The sequence below is a fragment of the Hibiscus syriacus genome, unplaced genomic scaffold (genome assembly GCF_006381635.1).
Source record: "Hibiscus syriacus cultivar Baekdansim isolate YM2019G1 unplaced genomic scaffold, ASM638163v2 tig00116964_pilon, whole genome shotgun sequence".
In the NCBI taxonomy this organism is placed as follows: domain Eukaryota; kingdom Viridiplantae; phylum Streptophyta; class Magnoliopsida; order Malvales; family Malvaceae; genus Hibiscus; species Hibiscus syriacus.
Genome location: NW_024063489.1, coordinates 240,719 through 257,680, shown reverse-complemented (window position 1 = coordinate 257,680; position 16,962 = coordinate 240,719). Strand labels below are relative to the sequence as shown.

Below are 16,962 nucleotides of genomic sequence, written 5' to 3'. Positions count from 1 at the left end.
GCTAAATTTTTTTGTTATATCAAAAAGGGGAATTGTTGAAAATATTTTGGTGTTTCGATATAACAAATTAAGTGTTGTTGAATTTTAAGATTTTATAATCATTTTTAAAGTATATTCGAATATCAAAATATTACTCCAAGTTTTTCAATATCAATTTCAAATCCTTACTTAAGTGTAAAATTTATTTTAATCTTAAAATATTTTCGAAACAAATTTTACAAAGTATTTTGAGCCTTAATCGAGCCAAAAATATTTTCTTTATAAAAGTGGTTCGAGAAAACCAGATTGCCCAGAGGGTACCGATACCCCTCCTAGGGTATCGATACCCCTATGCAAGATTTGACTCCGAAAATAATAGAATGCCCTATGGGTACCGATACCCCCTTATGGGTACCGATACCCCTATCATATAACGGTCGAAATATTTGAATTTTACACTGCAGGTACCGATACCCAATGAAGAGGTACCGATACCCTACGCTCTCAGCAGACTTTTTCAAGAGTGTTTTCACACTACAACGGCTCTAATATCATCCAAATGATTCACAACGACTAGAATCAATCCAAGGTGTATTTAAACAAGTTTTGAAGTCATTGATCAACAAGAATTCATTGAGAAACAAGATAGAAAGCATTAAACATCAAGTTTGTGCATTTCAAGCCAATTTACCTTCAATATTCATTTTTCTTTCAAGAACACATTGTGTGCTCATTTGTAATCATCTTTGAGTGTTCTTTTCTTGTTCCATAATTGTGCAAACACATTGCCTTGTGAGGTTTTTCTGTAAGTTTGCAAAATTTGTATTGTTCTCTTTGGGAGAGAGTATTCTCAAGAATTTGGGGTATAATTCTTGAGGGATTTATAAGGTTACTCTTTATCCTCAAAAGAAAGACAAATTAGTGAATTTGTGGAAAATATTTAGTGTGGATAGCTAAGGTAGTGGACGTAGACTTTGGTTGAGAAAGTCGAATCACTCTAAATCGATGTGCAATTATTTTTTTTTTCTGCAAAAATTTCTACCAAAATTTTTATTGTCAATTCACCACCTCTTAATTATTTCGTCGATCGATTAACTCAACAATTTTTTTTATAAATACCACTTAGATTTGCACTTTGCATTATTTGGTTGGATTATGATAGTTACTGTATTTTTCATTTAACTTTTTACCGGAATTCTAAAAAATAAAAATTTAAGGATTTTATGATTCTAAAGAAATGTTATAATATTATAAATTTTTAAAACACTTTTATAATTAGTAAATTAAAATTTTAAATATATACTAAAAATGAGATTTTTTATTTTATTACTTAAAATATTAAAAATGTATCGAAATAAAATTTTAGTAACATTTAAGGGTCAGATTAGATATTAATTATTTAATTGAAGTATCACACCATCTTCTCAATGATAGATAAAAATGGCCAGATTATTCGAATCTGGCGGATTCTAATCCGACCTTATTGGGTCATGTTAAAAAAATTAGGGTCATGTTAAAAGTTTGAAAATGGGCTTACCCTTCAAAGTCACTCCAAGGAGGTTTACCATTAAGCATCTCAATAACGGTACAACCCAAGCTCCATATGTCAACAGCCAGAGCAAGATTTGGGTTGGAATCTTTCTTCATAACAGCTTTTAAGACCTGCAATGGAAATAACAGCAGTAAACAAAAATAGTAGAAACAGGCATGGAAAAGCCTTACAAATTACTGTAATGCAAATCACCTCAGGAGCCATCCAGTATGGACTTCCTTTCAAAGAAAGCTCGCAGGACAATCCTGTAAACTACAATTTTTTAAAAAAAGAAAGGGTTAGACTGACGGCATTTAAATGGATATTTCGCTCATACATCAGACTAACACAACCAATCATCATAATCCCAAGTCAAATCTATGTATTAGAGCAGCTTCTCCGAATTTGAAAAGTGCATTGTTCCAGGTAAACATCCATAAAGGTGAGAAATGGTAACATTTGACCCTAAAGAGAAGCAACAGGAATCACCTACCAATAGACAGAGAACCCTGCTGAGGGACTGAAAACGATGGCCTTTGAATGAACAGGTTGACATAAGGAAAACAAAGTTATCATTATGTAAAGCTTATCGAAGCATGCATTTCTTCAGAATGCTTATTGTTAAACCAGGCAAATTGAGAAGCCAGAAAATATACTGCAGAAAAATTATTACAAAACTAACATTGAAGAAGCATGTAAAGGTAATATAAATAATTTGTATTGTGGCATGAGAAATTTAGAAGGATGTAGAACTTATATATTTTGCCATGCCAAAATCAGCAAGTTTAACGATGCCATTGGCATCGACCAACAAATTTGCTCCTTTTATATCCCTACATGAGCAAGCATTCAAGTGAATGAAATTTGATGTTGACAAGGTACAACAAATAATATATAAAAAAACCACATCTTGAAAGTAATTTTTTCTAATTCAACCATGTCAATGGTTGTAACATGCAGCAAATTCTTCCTTACAATAAGATAGAAAAGAACCATTGGTGCATTAGAATTTTACAATTTAGATACTTTGCAAGGTTCGTTTGCCCATTGCTTATTTGTGCATCAATTTTGGAAGTACTAAATATAAAATATACAAAACGTTATGTTCTACATAAGTCGAACAGAGCATGATTGTCACCTGTGTATTGTATTTGAACTGTGCAGGAAAGCTAAGCCGGATAGAATATGAAGGGTGAAATTGTGAACTATCGATTCTGTTATAGCTTCACAGTGTTCATGGACATTTATTAATCGAGCCAGGATGGACATACTCCAAGTAATGTAAAAGTGATCATCAACCTACATATGAAACAATGAACTCGTTAAATTAAGCAAGTTTAAAATGTATCTATTTCAGTGTGGTGTAGGAGAAGAGGAAGGACTGCATACTATTTCACTGCCATAGTATTGTACAATGTTTGGACGTTTTAAACGTCTCAACACTCTGATTTCCTGCAACATGTAGACCAGCAATAAAAAGCTTGTGATAACAATGATTATCAGGGTGTTTCAAAACTGCAACAGTTATTGAACATGAAAAAGCATATGTAATGGTTTTTAGAACATAAATTAGTACATAGAATAACCTGCTCTAACTGTTTTATGCATTCAGTGGATTTTGGGTTATCAGGGATGATATCAAATTCCTTCATGGCGCACAGAGCTCCAGTCTCTCTGTCAAAGAAAGTGATAAATAAAAGTAATGAGATGTAACTTCTTCTAAGAAGAAATCCAGAAACCCTGTAAAAAATGTTTCACATTGCTTGCATAACTGTTGGTTGCTTCATAAACACTTCCATATGTACCACGTCCAAGAAGTCTTCCTTTCTTCCATTGACTTATGATGGAAGTTGCAATTTGCTTTTCGGTGATGTGATTTGAAACTGGTGATGGTAGTGGCTTCGGAGATTGTGGTGACAGTAAAGCTCCAGGGGGAAGTGGCAATGGATGAGCATTTACTTTATTATTTTCAAGCCACTCCTCATGGTTGTCCAAGAGCAATTTGTGGTGGGATGAAGTTCTGTTTTGATCAGAGATATGCAGTGGAGAACCCTCAGGATTGTGTTCAGTTTTTACTGTTGAAGCATATCCAGCAGCTCTTGATCTTTGTGGACTAACGGAGGGACTAGAGAAAACCGACGTTGGGGCACTCTGGGCCGAAACTTCTCCCAAAATTTTTCTCTTGAGGGAAACCCCTGCGACGACTTAACAAAGATTTGGTTGAATCTGCAACATCGTAAGAATTTAAGTGATATTGGGTGTTTGATCTTCGAGGACTAGCCGGAGATGAGGGGAAACTTGTAACACCGTTCCTAGTAGGGTCTGTCGGCTTTGGGACACTTGTAAAGCTTTCAACAGGCTCGCCTTGAGAGAGTTCCTTATGAACATTGGCCAACGAGGTTGCTGCACTTTTAGCTGCATGATCTGCATTCTTCCTGAGAATTTCGTGAAAGCATCGACAACATACTAATTCAATTCCAACTATCCTTCAATATAAATATAAATATAGGAAACCACCTAAATGTTGGCTATACAAAATGAAAAACATAAATGCCCATGATCAAATATTTTATTCTGGATTTTTGCAATAGATGGGCTTGTGTACAGAACTGAACCATGATGACAAATATAAAATCATCATGAGCCGACAAACCTTGGTCTTTTATATTTCAGAAAACACTTGTAGTTAAGGAAGTACTCGATTATTAACCAGAAAAACTACAGAGTCGATATTTTGAAACAAGTGAGTTCAGGTTCGAGGGTTACCTTCCGACAGCATAGGAGAGTCTTTCATCAGGTCATGCGAGTTTACTCGGTCCAGGACTCGAAGTCGAGGTCGTCGATTTCCGATTGAAAAACACCTCAGGGAGAGGCAAAGGTTTCGGGTCAGCTTACGAAGACCAATGGTCCAATCTCTCCGTAGACCTCAAGTCCTTCCCCACCGGCGTATCAGGGGAACAGGGAGAAGAAAACGAACGGTGGATATCGGCAAACCTTGAGCCAAGCTCATCATCAGTCAAGTGCCTGAGCTTCCTTTGACGCGTGAGACGACGCTGCTTCTGTGCCTGGATATTACAAGAATTACCTGCATTGCCAGCGTTGTTGTGAAGATGAGAACGAGACGACGGCAAAGAAGAGCAGAGATGAGAATTTTCGCGGGAAATAGGCATTGATCAGAAAGCAAGAAGAAGAAACGTGTCTTTGTTGAGTTCGTCGTCGTCATGTGAAAATTAACGTACAAAACATAAGATTTTTAGTTTCTTTAAAATATATCCCTCTGTTCTCATGGAGCAATGGAAACACCTTGGTTCTTTCTCAGTTTGCTTTGTCATCTTTTTCATAAAATAAAATAAAAATGTTTAAGAAATTTATATACTCCATATAATTGTATAAATTTTAATTTATATAATTATGTTGCATTGTTCAACGTTTAGTATTTAGTATTTAAATTTAAGATTTTATGTAAAAATTTTAAAATTTAGAGTTGGAATTTAGAATTGTAATTTCATTTTTTAATTTTAAAATTCAAATAAAAAACTATTTGAACTTTAATTTACAAAACTTATTTATAGAATATAAACTTTAAACCATTTAAATGAGTTCTTTTGTTGGAATTGATTTTAGTTAGAGTTAACCTCGTACGCCGAAATATACCGTTAATATGACATATCAAAATATATTACTAAATAATTAAAATATTTTATTTTCTCGATGTTTTTAACTTTAGAGTTTTTAACTTTGTAATAATTGTAATTTCATAATTAATTAAAGTTATTGTAATAATGAATCACGATGAATGTTAACTATATATGTTACCATAATTTTTCTTTAAAAAATGAAAATGTTAATAATAATTTGTTTTGGTTTTTAATCAACCGGCCTTTGTTTTGTTGAAAGAAATTGGAGTAAATAATACGACCTATCCGCTTTCTAAAAAAAAATTGGCTAACCCTTTTTCCAAATATAATTATATAAGGGGAGGCAAGATAGTAAACTATTCCAACGTCAAGTTGAGAGTAGTTTCCATAGAAAACCTCTGACAATAAGAAATTATGAATTGCCCCCGTGAGACTCGATCTCATTACCATAAGATTAAGAGTCTTACGCTCTAACCAACTGAACTGGACGGACAATTCCGATATGTTTTCTAAAATTTTCATTAAAAAAAGTAAGTCAAAGCGTGGTTCTCTGTCTTCTGCTTTTGTTTTTAATTAATTTCCCGTTCCAAGTCTGATCGCGTGGCGCAATACTAAAGGCAGACATATATATTTTCATTCATTTTCTTTTTATTTATAGATTAAGTAAATAAAATAAATTAGAAAGACAATTTTGACCTTAAAAATAAATTATTAAAATTAACAATAAGAAATAAGAAGATATTTATTGTAAAAATAATTTTATCTTATTATTTATTTATAATTTATTTGTATTTTATATCTTAAATAGTAAAAATAATTTGGAAATATTATGTAAAAGTTGTTATTTATTTTTTACCTTAAAAAGTTATCAATTAATGTTAAAGAACCATAAAAAATATTTTCTAGAAATAAAATTAAAAAAAATAAAACTCAAAATTAACATGAAGGCATAGAATTGAAGAAAAACAAAATTAAAATAAACATATCAAACAATATAAAGAATTCAACTGAACCAATCTGGGTGTTTTTCTCGAAAAATCACAAGTGATCGGTATATTTACCGATCTAACACCGGTCAAATTATATTTCCCGATCTAACACCCGTAGCAGTAAAGCGCGCCCCCTGAACCGCGCTATATGTTGAATTGGCGTCACGTGGAGTATAGCGCGCCCCCTGTACCGCGCTATACGCTGACTGGGTTACACGTGGGGTATAGCGCCCCCTGCTCCGCGCTATACGCCACGTAGGGGTATAGCGCGGATCAGGAGACGCGCTATACGCCGTACCAAAATTATATTTAACGCGGTCCCTGATCCGCGCTATATAATAATTACATATAACGTGGTGTAGGTACCGCGCCTTATATGTTTATAAATACACTCCTCCGGTTCTCACATCTCCTCGCATCTCTCCTCTCTTATAAATTAATACAACAATTCCGTCAACAAGTAATAATTCTGACAATCTTCTCATATTTGATTTAGAAGTTCGTGCGATTTTTCGTTATAAGGTAATTTTGTTATAAATTTTTAATTATACTTATTGTTTATTATCATTATTTGAAAAAATATTATACTAATTATTTTCAATTAATTTTTATGTTTGTAAAATTGAAAAGCGGGAGCATACGTCGAAATAGTTTTGCGGTGCAGGTAATAATATAAAATTATATTATTTAAATTATTTACGTTGATGTGTAAAAAACATTTTATGTTATATTTTCGTTCATATATAATTTATTTAATCAGGTTTGTTTCAGTTATTTTTTTTACAGATATAATATTGCCTCACTTTTAAACTCAAAGAATGGCGCGACTTTCAGCTATTGTTTATTATAATGGTGAAATTCGAGAAGATGAAACCAGTGTTGTTTTCGTATCAAATGAGCGTGTTAAAATATCATTCAAGAGAAACATAACTCTTGAGGAGCTGATAACGAAGATTTCGAGGAAGATTCATGTTGGAAGTAGTAGAAGAATGTCGTCGTTGCAGTATAGATTTCCAACATCATTGTTGCCATTAACTTATACAGCGTTCGAACTTTCGAACAATGATGATGTTCAAATGATGGTTGAAGCTCAAAGTAATTATTCAGACGTCGCTATTGAGATGTATGCACATTTTGTTCAAGTACGTGCTGTTCAGGGTCAATCTTTAAGCTCACACTATGGGATGGCTGAACAAGTTGACAGCCCGACTACAGTAATGTGCAATGATTTTAATGCCATAATGGGGAGACATTCATCTGCAACTCCTTACGATATGTACCGAGGTGGGTCCACGAACAATCCGTATAGCAACAACGCGTCCAGTTCAAGGGGAAGACATTCGTCTGCAAATTTCTTTGACCTTAATATGGAGATGTCATCGACGCAACAATCTGTACAGTTTCCATTTGACACGATGGCTTCAAGCTCCAGGGGGAGGCATTCGACTGCAAGCTTTTTCGATTTGAATGTTTATATGCCTTCCAGTTTAAGGGGAAGGCGTGCAAGTAGTAGGTTCTTCGACCTAAATGTAGAGAGCATGGAGGAACCATCATCTCCACCAGAAGAACCGCTTCATGAGCCTGGTGCGGATGGTGCTGAGACTGGACTATTCATTCACCCTGAATCACCGCAATTCAACTTCGATGATGATGAAGTTCCAGGAAATGTGGCACAAACTGACCCTCATGCACACATGTATGAAGCTGATTATGGTGCAATGTACGGGCCAGAATTTGCGGATATTCCTCATCTCGGTGACTATGGATATTACTCATCAATAAATAGTGGTGAGTTATCTTTAGGCATGGAGTTTTCAAGCAAAGAAGAAGCAATGTGGCTATTAAAAATTACAATATCTGTAATTCTGTTCAGTCCAGAGTCAACCGATCGACGACCGAAAAATATGTATGCTATTGTGCCCGACGCAAAAACGGATGCAATTGGATGGTTCGTGTATCGAAAATGAAGAGGAACATATGGGAACTAACAGTATACAACGGTCCTCACACATGCTGTGCTGGAGGGGTCAACCAAGATCATCCCAACTTGGACTCTGAAGTGATATGCCAAGCCATCATGCCCATGGTAAAAGCAAGCTCTCATATAGCTGTTGCAGTGTTGATTTCAGCTATACAATCGCAGTATGGGTACACTGTCTCCTATAAAAAAGCTTGGTTGGCAAAACAAAATGCCATTGTCAAACTTCATGGCGAATGTGATGCATCTTACAACGAACTTCCAGGTTGGTTTAGGCTGGTGCGGACATTGAATCCTGGAATAATTGTGGACTTTGAAGCCTCCTATGCATACCATAATGATCGAGTTCTTCACGATCGATGCCAATTCTACCGAGTTTTTGCATACCATAATGATCGAGTTCTTCACGTAAATTTTGGAGTTACCCACAGTGCGTTAATACTGCCAAAAACTGCAAGCCTGTGGTCCAGATCGACGAGACTTTCTTGTATGGAAAATACAAACAAGTTTTATTATTGTCAGTTGTCCAAGATGGCAATCGCAACATTCTTCCAGTTGCTTTTTCTCTTGTCGAAGGAGAAAATACAGATTCTTGGGCTTTTTTCCTCTGAAATTTACGTGCACATGTTATCACGAGAGAAAAAATCTGTGTCATTTCGGATCGTGGAGCTGGGATCAAAGCAGCAATGGAGTCTTTGGGTCCAATGTGGCAACCACCCTTTGTCCAACATAGGTATTGTCTCTGACACATTGCTGCGAACTATCATGGAAGGTACAAGAATAATGATGAGCGTCAATTAATTGTGCGCATGGGTAAGTGAAAGCAAGTTAGTAAGTTATACATTTTTTGATCATTTTAATTTTGCAAAGAAAGCAAGTTTGTAAGTTATACATTTTTTTTGATCAGGTTACGAACTACTTCCTCGAACGTTTGAATCATTGCTTCAAGATTTACGGGCGAAGAATGAGGAATGATAAGATTACATCAGCCTCATCGATAAAGAAATGTGGACGAACGCATATGTTGGTGGATATCGATATGGACACATGACGACCAACATGGCTGAGGCAATTAATTCAACCTTAAAGGGTGCACGTCACTTGCATGTAACGACTTTGGTAAAAACTACATATTTTCGTTTGAGGGCGCTTTTTACGAAGCTCGGGGGACAAGCTCAAACCTAGATGCAAGGCGGCCATGTTTATCACCCTATATTAGTTGCAGATCTACAGAAAAAAATTGTTGCATCAAATGGAATGTATGTAACAAGCTTCTCTAGAAGGCATGAAATGTTTCGTGTCACAGAGTTGCCGCGCCCTCTTCAAGGGATTGAAGCTGTGTCATTAAGAGTAAATCTAAGAGATAGAACGTGCGACTGCGGGTTTTTTTCAAGCTCTGAAGTATCCATGCTCTCATGTGATAGCAGCTTGCTCGCATATACGTCAAGACTATAACCATTTTGTGGATCCCGTATACATACTATCTGAAGTTTTTAAGGTATACGAATTTGAGTTTCCCCCCATAGGTAATGACAAAGACCCTGATGAGGTTCAAGATTGGCTTCCGATTATACCAAATCCAAGTTTATTGAGGGAGTGTGGTCATCCAAAATCCAATCGAATTCATTGCGATATGGATATTCGAGAAAGATCTAGACAATACAGGAGATGTAGCCATTGTAGAAACCCAAGACACACTAGAGAAACATGTCCACTTCTGTTGTCATCAAGTAACAATTGATGAGGAAATGATGTATTTGTTTATCAAATAATAATTCTTGTATTTTAATTTCCATTTACTTCAAGTTAATGTCATTCGATAATCGCTGATGAAGATTAAAAAAACGAACACAATCATTAAATTTTATCAAACTAATAACAATTTGGTATTTAAATACAACAAACTTACAATAAGAATTAAATGGTAAATGATAACCAAATTACAATAACTGATATTAAATGGTAATAAACAAAATTAACTCAAAAATATATTAAAAAAAGTCCAACAAATTTAACAAAATAATGTAAGTATTAAATGAGAAATAATAAAAAATTACAATTAAACAAAATAAAGTAAATACAAATATAATAAAAAAATTTATCGATGCCTGCATCGCGAATGTGTTCCGCAGAGCGGTGGCTGTCGGTCTCGAGGAGGATTTCTTCGTATCACTGGTTCTGACTCCTCGCTGTCATCATCGTCATCGTCGTCGTCGTCACCATCGTCGTCGTCGTCATCGTCGTCGTCCTGAGCAGGTACATTAGGTTGATGAGAAGCTGATGACGATGAAGCACCTCCATAGAATAAGGACCCTGGAGATGTATGACTGACTATCCCACCGGCCTGCGAAAACTGGGAAAACCCAGACATCGCTGAGTGTGAAAATTGTATAGGAGGTGTCTGTGCTGCGGTCATGGGAGATGAGACTGAACCCGCCAAATATCCAGCATATGAACCCCAAGTCAGATCTACAAACATAGACCCATAATAGCCTCCAGGAGGGGTCATCTGTGACGGTGGCGACGGCGGGGTCATAAAACCAAGTGAAGGTGGTGGCGGCGGCATCTGGTAATAAAAAGGCGATGGCGGCATCATATATGGCTGCGGCATCATAAATGGCTGCGGTGGCTGCTGTGAAGGTCCTGCTAGTGCAGCTGAGGATGAACCGGAAGCACCTGCTCTCCGTCCACGAGTCGGGGGACGATGGTGTTGTGTCGGTGAACGTCTCTATCGACGTCGTGGAAAAGTCTGCCCTCGTGCATCCTCGGGAAGTAGAAACGGTTTCCCGTTACTGTTGAATCACTCATAATAATCCTCAGCATACATCAAGAAGTCAGTAAAAATGGACTTTCTACGTGGAAGGCGCCGATGTCGATCCTCCCACAACACGACCCACTCATGATGCCTCACCAGCCAATCTGTATCTGTCTTGCCGCGTCTATCTAAGCTATGCAACTCATCCATATTGCGAGGTGCTTCCGGAATTGGTTGAAAACAACCAAACTGCTGGAGCACGCGATCAGTGGAGTGCCACTCGGCGGTCGCATAACAGATCAGAGGGACTATCGCCATCCAAACATCTGATGGACCCCTCAACTCAGGTGGGATCACCGCCCTCACATCATCAGTAGAATATGTCACTCATTCAAACTAAAACAAATAATATATAATTTTTATCAAAATAATAATCTAATTATATAACTATAATCTAAAATCGATTTTTAAACATTAAAATTTATACCTGTATGTCAGCCTTCTGATCGATTAGCACCCTAATTTTTTCTAAATCATCAGGTAACTCCTGATGATTTTTCATATCAGTAGACCACCTATTCAAGAAAAAAATTTGTTATACGCTGTATAAAATTATTAATATACAAAATCAGTTTTATAATTACCTCAGAAGTAGTGGAAATACGAATGGGTTCTTCACAACGGGACATAAAAAGGGCAATCGATACCATGCCCAAGACTGCACCAGCAAGAGACATCCGCCGATAGCATTACGCCTGTAGTCAGTGGCTCCACACATCTCCTTGTACAGCAAAGCCAAAACTGTCGAGCCCCAACTGAATGATCCGGCGAGACGAAAGTCGCTAAGATGTCGCAACCACATGCAGTGAACTAGGTTGCGCGATTTGTCCGTCATCAGCAACCCTCCTATCAGCTGCAGTATGCATGCCCGTGCATACATCTTAATCTCATCCTCAGAGGCGTCTACGCTCAACTCCCAAAAATTGGCATCTAACCAATTTAACGGTATCCTACCTCCGATAAAATTTTTCGGGACACGTCCTAGACTATCCTGATACAAAGTAGTCCAAGAACCGGAAGTTATCCCCGATATCACATCTCCATCCACCGGAAGCCCCAGGTGCATAGAAACATCCTCAAGCGTGATCGTGCACTCTCCGCACGGAAGATGAAATGTGTGGGTCTCTGGCCTCCACCGCTCTACTAAGGCAGAAATCAGGTCTGGCTCTATTTTACAGTGACCCTGATATCTACCTATGTAACTGAATCCAACCTCTACTAAATACGGCAAGACACGGCTAGGTATCACTAACTTAAGATTCCTAATAAAAGGATCTAATACACGGTCTTTCTCCAAAAAATAAATAATTCCAAAAATTAATTCTTAATCTAATAATCATGCATTAAATAAATCAACTAATTATTACTAATAATTTAAATTAAATTAAAACGTTAAAATGTTACCGTATCAGCAAAGTGTCGAGATATTTAATTCTTAATCTAATAATCATGCATTAAATAAATCAACTAATTATTAGTAATAATTTAAATTAAATTAAAACGTTAAAATGTTACTATATCAACAAAGTGTCGAGATATTTAATTCTTAATCTAATAATCATGCATTAAATAAATCAACTAAATATTACTAATAATTTAAATTAAATTAAAACGTTAAAATGTTACCGTATCAACAAAGTGTAGAGATATATGATTTCCATCCGAGCGAAGTAGACTGCCTTCCATTATATATCTGCAAAAGAATTATATTAGTAAAATATTAAATAAAGTAAAATACTTAAATAAATTAAATACATAATAGTAAAAATATTATAAAATATACCTTAAAAAAAGAGAGTATTTGAGAGAAATTTAGAGAATTTGAGAAAATTTGGTGTGATAAAAGTGATTGAGGATGGAGGTATTTATAGGGAGGATTGGGATGTGGACGGGCGGGTATTTAGGGGTATAGCGTGCCCCCTGCACCGCGCTATACCCCACATGTCTGATAACCAGGTATAGTGCGGATCAGGGGGCACGCTATACCCACGTGGCGCCAGATCACCGTATATCGCGGGGCAGGGGGCGCGCTATACTCACGTGACGCCAAATCAATGTATAACGCGATTCAGGGGGCGTACTTTACTGCTACGGGCGTTAGATCGGGAAATATAATCTGACCGATGTTAGATCGGTAAATATACCGATCAGCGGTGATTTATTGGGAAAAACGTCACCAATCTGATCTCATTCATCTTTTTAAGTTGTTTCATAAGACTTGAGATATTGGGCTGGAATTTACTTAAAATGAGATTTACTTAATATATCAGTTGGCTTGACCAATTCAAATTAAACTACTATAACCCATGTACCAGGTGGGGTTTTTTTTATATATATATTCAATTCATATTCTTAATATTTTCTTTGGCTTCTATTATTTTAATAATTTGTAGCTTGTTTGCGTTATTACTCTTTAGAAGAAGAACGTATTAAGTGTAGTATTTATTTAGAAACGAGTGTCGCTATAAAATATTAAAATGAAAAGTAATCGAATAATCATCAATGAGATGTTATTAATTAATCACAAGATAACACAGTTAAAGAGCTTGCAGCAAGGTTTGAACGGTGACTGAAAATGTATCCCAGAGTTTTTTTATGAGAAAATAACCTCAGTGACCGAAAATTCCTTATAATATACGATTTTGACCAATTTTTTTTCGATTTGCCAAAATGACCAATAAAATCGCAATGCGATCTCTAAATCGCAACGCGATCTCCATTATCGCAAATCAGTTTCCAGATTCGCAACGCGATTTTGACTATCGCAATGCGAATATGTAAATCGCAAAGCGATTCTGACTATCGCAACGCGATTCTGACTTTTGCAACACTGAATTTCAAATTTGCAACATGTTTTAGTTTCGCAACACAAATGTTTTGGGTATATAACTACGCAGCAGCAGCAACTCATAACCTAAATCCCTAAATCGCAACTCATTTCATCTCCATCTATCTCTCTCCGGCGACATCCGTTCCTATATCCAACGACATCCTTCCCCATCTGGCAACAAGTTTTAGTTTCGCAGCTCGTTTGTTTAGTAAATTAATTTACAATAATGAAATCATCTAATTTTGATCATGTTTGGATATATTTGTGTTTTGGAGGGTCATGGGAGAATGTTCATGGTGTTTTACAATATATGCCTTTACCCATGAATCTTCAACTAAAACTGTCATTAAAAAGTTTACTTATGAAACTATAATGTTACGTGTTGCAAATAAATTGAATTTAGAGCCCCTAAGTGGATTTATGCTATCTTATCAGAGAAAAGGTAAAGTTTATTTATTAACCGACAATGAAGATGTTGAATGATTCATTGCTTACATTAGTGTTTCGCAAGATGATGTTACATTGTATGTTGTTGAACCTAGAAGTAGTGAAGTTGGGTCAGTAGCGGGTAGTAATCAACTAAGGTTTTCAACCCCAGTTTATGGTGCTCAAAATTTAATGGTTCCACCACAATTTCATCACCAAGCAAATTTTGTTTCACCAATTTTCCAATACCAAACACAATCTCAAAACCCACAAGCTTTCCCTAATCCAAATCCCAATAAACTTTCAGCACCAAATTCCAGTTTTCATATTGACCAGTTAGACGATGATGAACCAACAGAAAAAATTGTGAGTACTAGTCAGTATTCAAAATTTGATCTTGGTCAATACCCGGACTTTGATCTTGGTCAATACTCGGATTTTAATGATGTTTCAGAAGAAGAAACATACCCTGCTTGTAATGATTTTGATATTGGTCAATACCCGAATTTTGATGATGAAACAGCCGCTGTCGAGGAAGATGTTGATGATAATGAGGAGGAAGTTACGACTGTGAATAAACATGTTGAACATCCATTCTGTAATTCATATAACCCTGAAGAAAAAAAAGAAGAAGAAGAAATCCCTGAAGAAAAGTCCCCGAAGAATATGCCACGGGAGTATAACTGGAATATGCCAGAATTACTTCAGATACCGGAAAAAGAGTTGGTAAAGATAGCAGTTGATTGTTACACAAAAATTATTCGTATCAAGAAAGATGATTGTTTTGATACAAAGGAAGACTTGAAGATATCATTGTATACTAAATGTGTGGAAGATGGCTATCAACTAAAAGTTAACAAATCAAACAAAGATCATTTCGAAACAAGGTGTATGATTGACAAAAACTGTACATGACGTATGATTGCAAAGAGGATAAAAGATTGCGAAATGTTTCAAGTTAGGACTTTTATTGATAAACATACATGTTCAAGAACCCAAGTTTTTCCTCACCATAGACAGGCAAACAAAAAGGTGTTGGGTGGTTTTCTGGCTGAGTTAATGTTTTTGAATGGCAGAGTATATCGGGGACATGAAATTATGACTGACATGAATGCTCGGTTCAAGATTAGTATCTCATATTCTCAAGCTTGGAGAGCCAAATGTTATGCCTTGGAATTGTTGAGGGGGTCGCCAGAAGCATCGTTTGCCCAACTGCCGGCTTATTGTCACAATTTAAAGCTGAAAAATCCTAGGTCGGTAACTCATATCAAAACAGATAGAGATTGACGCTTTGAGTTGCTGTTTATCGCCATTGGTGCTGCGGTTAGTAAATCAATATAATTTTGTTGACTCATTTTTGTTAGTTACATACATTTCACATTTAAATGATTATATTTCTTGTGTATATTATTTTATAGATTCGTTCGTTTATTACTTGCAGGCGCCCATTTATTATAGTTGACGGAGCACATTTGAAAGGTCGATACCTTGGAGTAAACTTATTAGCAGTAGTCATGGATGCTAACAATGGGATATTGCCAATAGCTTACGGGGTTGGCAAATCTGAAACATCTAATTCATGGACATGGTTTATGGGGCATCTTAGGAATTGTATAGGTCCTATTAGCAATCTGACAATCATATACGATATGGCAAACTCAATTGACAACGCTGTTAGAAGGTGTTTCCCAGATGCTTTTCATGGACTTTGTGGTGTTCATTTGTATAGAAATTTAAAATCAAGGTCTACTGGTATAAAAAATCACAAATGTACATACTGGAAGGCTATAAAAGCTTATCGGGAAGTGGATTTTAATAAGCATATAAATGGTTTAAGACGTGTTTTGCTTCAGTGTGCTCAAACACTAGAAGATGTCGGGTTTAAAAGATGGTCAAGAGTATATCAACTTGGAGCAAGATATGGTTTCATGACGTCTAATAGTGCAGAATCAATCAACGCTCTAAGTCGTCATTCCCAGAAAATACCCATTACTATGTTAATGGAGTTTTTTCGAGCCTCTATTCAACAGTGGTACTACAAGAAAAGAAACCATGCATGTATTATTTCTTTAAAATCGTAACTTATCATATATTTTACTAAGTATTATTTATTTAAATTTACAGGAACATTGGAACATCGTGTTACACCATGGACTGAAAAAAAGATAATGAAACGTGTTGTGAAGTCAACGTCATGGAGAGTTGAACCATGTTCAAACACTTTGTTTGAAGTACTGGATAATAACTTAAATGGGCTTGTCGATCTAAATGCAAAGACGTGTTGTTGTATGAAATGGTAAACATCTGGTTATCCGTGTGGCCATGTTATAAAAGTTGCTCTTCATCTAAACCAAGATGATTCAAGCGCATACGCTATGGATTGCTACACTACAGAAGTATATCGACAGACTTATGTCGAGATTATATACCATATTTCACATCCTTCTGAGTGGGACATACCCGATGACTTACAAATAGTTTTGCCACCAGCCATGGATAGAAAAGGCTACCTAGCCGACCAAAAAGTCACGATCGTATACCGTCTAAGGGTGAAGAGAAGAAGAGATCGACATGTAGTCGGTGCAAGAAAAGTGTTCATACAAGGTTGACATGTGGATCACCAGTGCCATCGCAATCATCTTTTCTTCTACCAAAATATGGATCCTCATCAAAATCCAAAGCTCATATGGTGTCAAGCAAAAGGCAATCAAAATCGCAATCAAAATCAAAATCCCAATCACAACCGGCTTCACCTTTTGGGACTATTAACTTAGGT

The 16,962-nt window shown here is 36.2% G+C and overlaps 1 pseudogene; it reads right to left on the bottom strand.

Moving 5' to 3' along the window:
- Positions 1-1,502: 1,502 nt before the first annotated feature.
- Positions 1,503-4,749, bottom strand: LOC120190907 (annotated as a pseudogene).
- Between the last annotated feature and the right edge of the window lie 12,213 nt (positions 4,750-16,962).